This window comes from Phalaenopsis equestris, unplaced genomic scaffold (assembly GCF_001263595.1).
Source record: "Phalaenopsis equestris unplaced genomic scaffold, ASM126359v1 Scaffold000002, whole genome shotgun sequence".
Classification (NCBI taxonomy): domain Eukaryota; kingdom Viridiplantae; phylum Streptophyta; class Magnoliopsida; order Asparagales; family Orchidaceae; genus Phalaenopsis; species Phalaenopsis equestris.
Window position 1 is genome coordinate 34,378,386 of NW_018164444.1, and position 7,922 is coordinate 34,386,307.

General features: G+C 37.0%; 1 protein-coding gene across 3 annotated transcripts in view; it reads right to left on the reverse strand.

The window, feature by feature from the left end:
• Positions 1–7,922, reverse strand: part of LOC110024601 — a 31,786-nt gene that overhangs the window by 14,969 nt on the left and 8,895 nt on the right. The gene's annotated exons all lie outside the window — the stretch shown is intronic.

The following is a 7,922-nucleotide window of genomic DNA, read 5'->3' on the forward strand; positions in this document are numbered from 1 at the left end:
ACATACATACATGGATACATACATACATACATACATACATACATACATACATACATACGAACGTACCTACATACATACATACATACATATATATACATATATATACATACATACATACATACCTACATACATACATAACTACATACATACCTACATACCACATACATAAATATATATATGTATGTGTGTATATATATATACACATACATATATACACACATACATATATATATATATATGTATGTGTATATATATATACACACATACATATATATATTTATGTATGTGTGTATATATACACACACATACATATATATGTACGTACACACGTACGTACGTACATACCTACCTACCTACATATATGTATGTACATATATACATAGGTATGCAGATATGTACATATATATATATATATATATACATACATATGTATGTATGCATACATATGTATGTACATACATACATATATACATACATACATATATGTATGTATGTATATATACATACATATATGTATGTATGTTACATACATACAGACATATATACATACAGACATATATACATACATACATATATATACATACATATATATATATATATATATGAAAAGGCCAATGGTTGATTTAATTAAAATAAAAAATATACATAAAGGTTGTATGAGTGGGCCCAAAAGAGGCACCCTACCCATACGTACTTCCCCAACAAAAAGATACAGATAAACTCAAAATATATATATATGTATATATACATACATATATATCTACCTATACATACATATATATACATATATATATATATATATATATATATATATCTATATATACCTATATATACCTATATATATATACCTATACATATATTCATATATGTATAGGTATATATATATACCTATACATATATGTATTTATAGGTATATGATTTTCTCTATTTTGGAACCTTCGGTTTCGGCTCCTGCTGATCGTATTTTGGGTAAATTCAAACACTTCTCTTTTTTATCTAACTGCTCTAACAAGATTTGGGTTTTTTGGAGGAAACATATTTGAGTTAATATTGTTGTTGACGAGGGCCAATTTGTGCATTTATATTTTGCTATTGATGATTCCTCATGATGGATGACTTCTGTTTATGCGGGTACATCTTCCCAGGACAGATATGAACTTTGGAATAATATTAGAATTTGCGAGTTGTAACTCAAAGATAGATGGATGATGGGGGGGACTTTAATATGATTTAGCATAATTCTAAGAAACTCGGAGGGCGTGGAGTTTGTCTCTCTTTGATGGACAAAGTTGGTGACGCTGTGGTGGATGTTGGGCTGTCTGAATTGGGTTTTGTCAGATCCAAATTTACTTGGAAGAGAGGGAAGCTTTTTCAAAGACTTGATAGATGCTCCGGGAATCAGGCTTGGAACACCTCTTTTGGATTTTCACAAGTACAACATTTATGCAACTCTAGGTCTGACCAAAATCCGCTCCTCCTATCATTTGACTTCTTTAAAAAATCTATCAGGTACCACTTTAGATATTTGAATGTTTGGGCTAAACATGAGAACTTTTTACTTTTATTGTTGCTAACTGGTTTTGTTATGAGGTGGGAACTACTTGGTTCCGACTTTGGAAGCTTCATAAGAATGTGGCTTCTGCTTTGAGAGCTTGGAACTGGGATATTTTTGGTGATGTCCATGCTAGAGTGATTAAGGCTGAACAACGAGTTAATATGTTACAAGCTCTTAATGAATCTACTGCTGATCTTGTTCCTCAACTTCAAAAGGCACATAAGGATTTGTTGGAAGCATCTATGTGGGAGGAAGAATTGTTACAACAGAAAGCAGGGGAGTTGCACTTCACCCAAAATGACAGAAATACGAAATACTTTCATGCGTGCATAAAACAACGCAGGGCTTCTAACACTATTGTTCGTATTAAAAATGAGGATGGAGACTGGGTAACGGGTGATCTTAAGTTGGGTGAGAGTGTTGTTAAATACTTCACTAATCTTTTCCAAGCTCAACAGACTGCGGGTGATATTGAGGCTCATTTGTTTAATGATGTTAGAAACTATATTGGGGGATTAGATATTTGTGGTATTCCTGATGAAGAGGAAATTTTTGTTGCGTTCTCGGATATCAATTGTAATAAAGTCCCTGGGTTGGATGGTTTTACTTCAGATTTCTATATCAAATGTCGGGGCATTATTAAAAAAGATGTGGTGGAGGCCATTTCAGAGCTATTTCAGGGGCGAGGACCCTAGAAAATATTTCTTCGCTGCCATTGTTGTTCTTATTCCTAAATTGACACATAAAACTGCTTGGGAGCATTTTAGGCATTTATCTATGACTTATGTGGTAACGAAAGCTATTAGCAAAATATTGGTGAAACGTATTCAAGCTCATTTGCATCACATCATCTCTCTCAACCAATCGGCTTTTATACAGGGTCGGGGAATTACCGACAATATTATGTTGGCACAAGAGTTAATCTATGATATAGATAAGAGAAACTTAATTATTAAATTGGACATCCACAAAGCCTATGATTCTCGAAGTTCGAAGTTTATTTTGAAAGTGTTTAAAGATGGAGGTTTTCCTATTGCCTTCTGTAAGCTTATTCACACCTGCCTTATCTCCAGTTATTATAGCATTATTATTAATGGCAATATGCATGAGTTTTTCTCTGTGGGTCGTGGGATTAAACAGGGGATCCCTTATCTCCTACTATATTTATATTAGTCTTTGATTACTTTTCCTGATTAGTCAATGAACTTTTCCCTAGAGTGCGCTCTCTCCATTTTGCTGGCAAATCCAAGGTTGTTGTTTCACATTTGGCCTATGTGGATGATGTTATATTGTTTTCTAATGCTTGCAAGAAGACCGTTAAAGGAATCTGTCAAGTGTTGGAGAATTTCCAGCATGTTTCAAGTCTCCAATTTAGTGCTAGCAAATGTCATATATATACGGGAAAGTCTGTTGATCGTGGAAAGCGGATTGGATTCCCACTTTTATGGGGTTAACTCTCTCTTCTCTTCCTCTTAAATACTTGGGGGTTAACCTCCTAAAAGGGAGGAGGAAACAATCTCAATTGGATGAGGTGGTGGAAAAAATGTGAAATAGGATGTTTGATTGGAAACATAACTTTTTGTCCTTCGGGGGACAGATCATTGTACTTACGAGCATTTTGCAAAGCTTGCCTTTATATTCTTTGCAAGTACTACACATTAAAAAGAGCACACAACAGGTTCTTGAACGATGTTTTAATAAATTCTTATGGGTTGGTGGTCATTCGGGTAGGAAATGGTTACCATGGAAAAGGGTCTGTAAACCGACGTATGGTTTAGGTTTCAAACAGCTACATCATATTGTGGATATAAATTACTTAAAACTATGGTTTAATTTTCGTAAAGGAGATTCCTTATGTGCTTCCTCTATACTCAGCAAATATTGTCATAAAACTAATCCTTAGTTTCTTGGCGTGTTGGTGATTCTAGAGTGTGGAAAAAGCTCTTACAAATCCGTGAATGGACCAAGTCAATTATTTTTTGGGATTTGGGCTGCGACAATATTTCTTTTTTGCAGAACTTGTGGTCCCAGGTGCATTTCCATTTGGGGAAGGCTACTCATGGTAAACTTCTTGTTTCTGATACCTGGCTACATGGTGGTTGGAATGTCGTTACTTATACATCTGGTGGGGGAGGATAATGCTAAATTTATCTCATCTCTTCCTTTAGAGCCACATATGAAGGATGGTCCTATGATTAAAACAGCAACTAAAGGCTCTATATCTAAAAATGTTTATTTCTCTCTTCATCATTTTCATGAAACTGTTTGGGGTAATAGTATTCGGAGCTTTGCTTTAACTCCCACTATGTCAATTTTGGCGTGGAGGATGTTTCATAAGGTAATCTCGTGCGATGATATTTTAAAATTAAAAAGAGTTTGCGTATACCTTCTAGATGTTCGTTGTGTAAAAAGGATGAGGAATCTATTGAGCATCTATTTTTCATGTGTTCTTTCTCTTTGCAAATTTGGAGTAAATGAGGGCTTTGGTTTGATATTGCTTTGACACCGGCTCGGGATCTAATTAACTCATGCCACCTTTGCAATCTGGATCGAAAGAGTACGCATTGTTTGTTGGTTTCTTTGGATGACCAGTAATGATATTAAATATGATGGTAAAAATATTGCATGGGACTGTTTTTTCTAATATCATTGTGTATATTCATAAAATTATGAAGTTGAGTATTGTGAAGGATGCTTTCTTTTCTGGTATATCCCATTTTGAAGCTTTGAGGCAACCTACTCAAGCTGGAGCGAGGATACCGTAACTCCCAACCTTGGTGAGATGGCGGCCTCCTCCAAGTGGGTGGGTTAAATTTAACACCGACGTGAGTTGGAAATCCTTTGGTGTTGTTATTGGGGGTATAGCTTGGGATGCTGAGAACAGGTGTAAGCTTTTTTTTTCATCCCCTTTGTCACTGATAATCCTCTGGAAACTGAAGCTAGGGCGATGTTAATGGTCGTCTATATTGCTGCCATTTTAAACTGGCAGCAGATTTTCACTGAGGCTGATTCTAAAATTTTAATTGATATTATGAATGGGGGTAGAGCGGTGTCATGGGACATTTCATATCATTTCAAACGAATCAAACAAATTAATGAGCATGTTTCTATCATTTGGAGTTTCATATTTAGAGAGGAAAATAGACCGGCAAATTGGTTAGCTCATGCCGGTGCTAAATGTAACAATATTTTGGTTGGAAGAGTGCAGCCTCAGGTTTTATACAATTTGATCTCTGAGGATCTTTTGATACCCCTTTTGTTCGGCCCTAGTTGTTTGGTTTTTCTCTCTCGGTTAGGTGGTTTATGGGGCAGGGGATACTTTGTTTTATGTCTTCTTTTCGTTTGGTGAAGTGGGGAGGTGTTTTATGTTGCACTATTTTCTCCTTGCTGGTGATTCTTTTGGATGGGGCTTGTTGCCTGCTATGCACCTCTATTATATTATGTGACCTTGGCATCTTCAGGCAGTTGTCTGTGATTACGGCGCGGCTGGTGGAGCCCATTTGTTTTGCTTGGTCTATCAGAACATTGATGTTTCTAGTGATGGATGATAATTTTGCGTTTTGTTTTATTCTAACCTTCTTTCCTGATCATGTGCACTTGAGGGGCATCTGTTGTGGTATTGGCTTGTATTTTTGGAAGTGGTTAAGGTGTTTGATGCTTCGTTTGGGGCCTTTTGTTTTGATGCTATGTTTTCTATGTTGCCTGGAACCTTTGGTCTGGAGCCTTTCCCAAATGATGACTGCGATTACGAGTTTAAGAGATGATTTCCTAGTTGCTGCCTCTCTTGCTTGGATGGTTTTGTGCTACTCTGGCCATTTCTCTTTGTTGTGCTATTTTTGGTACAGGTCTTGCTTTTTTGCCTTGAAATATCCTCCAAGCATAGGCTCGAGCGTTTCGTATTTTTGGAGCACCTCGCGGTTTTGAATTTTTTGGTACAGATAACTGGGTATACGTTTTTGTGTTTTGGGTATACGATTTTGTATTTAGTTTGTTGTTTTGGTTATTTTTCTTTTTTGGCGGATCTTGCATGAAGTTGTAAAGTGGTCGAGGAACCCCCTTATGGGTGTGTGATGTATCTTTTTTGGATTTTAGCTTCGGGGTACCCTCTTTCACCACCATCTTTGTACTCAACTTTTGTGATTAACATGTTAATGCTCCTTTCCCCAAATATATATATATATATATATATATGTATATGTATATGTATAGGTGTGTGTATATATACATATACCTATAGATATATATATCTATATATACCTATATATATATAGAGAGAGAGAGAGAGAGAGACACACACACACATACAGTTATATATATATATAAATACATACATACACATATATATATATGGCGTCGGTGGCAAGTTGCTCTGCTAGGGTTTCGGCCGATGTCGAAACCCTGGTTTGAATCCTTTGGTTTTCAATCCGTGCTCGATAACGTCGAAGTTCTCGTACTCGATGATGAAGGACTTTGCGCTCGTCCATCTCCTCTGCAATCGTCGTCTCCTCCTTCGTGCCCAACAATGAAGGGCTTCGACGACTTCTTCGTCTCCTCCTTCGTGTCTTCTGCACGGCTTTCCTCGTCGAGCTGCAGTTTTCACTGCTTCCCTCGTCGGGCTGAGACTGTCACAATTTAGACGTCTCGGTTCGTATCTTCTGCGCAGCTTTGCCCGACCTCTTCGGCTCGTCATTTTTGCCCTCTGCCCTACTTGGCAGGACTTCTCCTTGTTGTGATGGAGCTTCCTTCTTCGGTGGAACCTGGCAAAGTCTCATTTGCCCACATGGTAGGTAATGCTCAGGGGGAGACGGCGGTTGTCTTCCCCTCAAGTTATAAGTAGTATCGTGATAGTACATATGACTGTCCCTTTATTAAGAATGCAAGCAGAAAAAGTGAGAAGGCAACACTTTTTTCTCTAAGTTAGAAATTTTAACCCTAACTGACATTCAAATTTGCCCTTATTGAAAAATTTCACTGGGGACACCCACCTATGGAAGTTATCAGAAAAGGTTTTGATGATTTCAAATTAGCAGGAAAGTGGAAGGTGGGGCTCATGGATGGGAGACATGTATTGATTTAGTTAACCGTGCTTGAAGACTACACTCGAATTTTCTCAAAAAAATAACTTAACATTGCTGGTAAACAAATGAAGCTACTCAAGTGGTCTTCAAATTTTGACTCCAATCATGAACCTCCTACTGTACCGGTATGGCTTAGTCTACCTGGTCTCAAGCTTCACTTTTTTCATCATCAAGATCTTTACTCTTAAGTATTTTACTTTATTAGTGTCATACTTGGGGACCCTATGAAACTAGATCTACCCACTTTCAACCTTACCAAACCTTCAGTGACCAGAATATTTGTTAAAAGAGATATTACTTTACCTGATGCTAATGAAGGCTGGTTGGCACAACTCATAATGGATATTGGCAACAAATCAACATGGAGCATAGACCTCCTTATTGTTCTCATTGTAAGATGTTTGGGCATACCCTTGATAAATGCAATAAACTTCTTCCTAATTTGAAATCTAAAAATCAAGTGAATAAGGATAGATCTAAGGATATATTTGTTCCACCTAGAGAGAAAACTACCACAGGACAGGATTTATTGTTTGATTCTATTGCCCCTGTGGACCCTCCCCCTGAAAATATTATTTTTGCGATTGATGAGAAGTTGGATGGCCCTGCTAAGCAACCTACACTTTCAAATCCTATTGAAAACAGTACTGAAGGACCCCTACCTACACGGACTGATAATCAGGAGAACCTTCCAGCTCCCCATCTTCGGGAAGAATCAGAGATAGACGCGACAACTCTTACCTCACATACATTTGAACCTCTTATGGGCACAACTGTTAGCAATATTTCTACTGCAGCACTACCGCCTCATCCGAATGAGCAAAAATCTTCGGACGATGAATGACAGGTCTACACTTCTAGGAGGAAGAAGAAAAATATAGATTTATTTGAGCTAAGGAATCTAATGGATGGTATTTTGGTTACTTCGGGTAATGATACGCATCTCACCAATTTGTTAGTTGGTTCCCTTCCGAGAACTACAGACAGAGGCAGAACTAAATTGGGTCGACCCGATTGATCTTATATGTATCATCTTCTTTTGGGTTTTTAATTTTCTTTTTTCTTTTTGTGTGTGTTGCACCGTATGGGTTGGGTGTCTATTTGTGTCCACTCATACAACCTATCGGTACCATTTTCTCTTTAAAATAATTGCCCTTGGGTTTTTTTAAAATATCTATATTTACACACACAGATATATATATATATAGCAAAAAATTTCAATCCCATAACAACTTTCACCGAACCCAAACAATAATTATAATACTAATAAACGACACACATAAGAACGA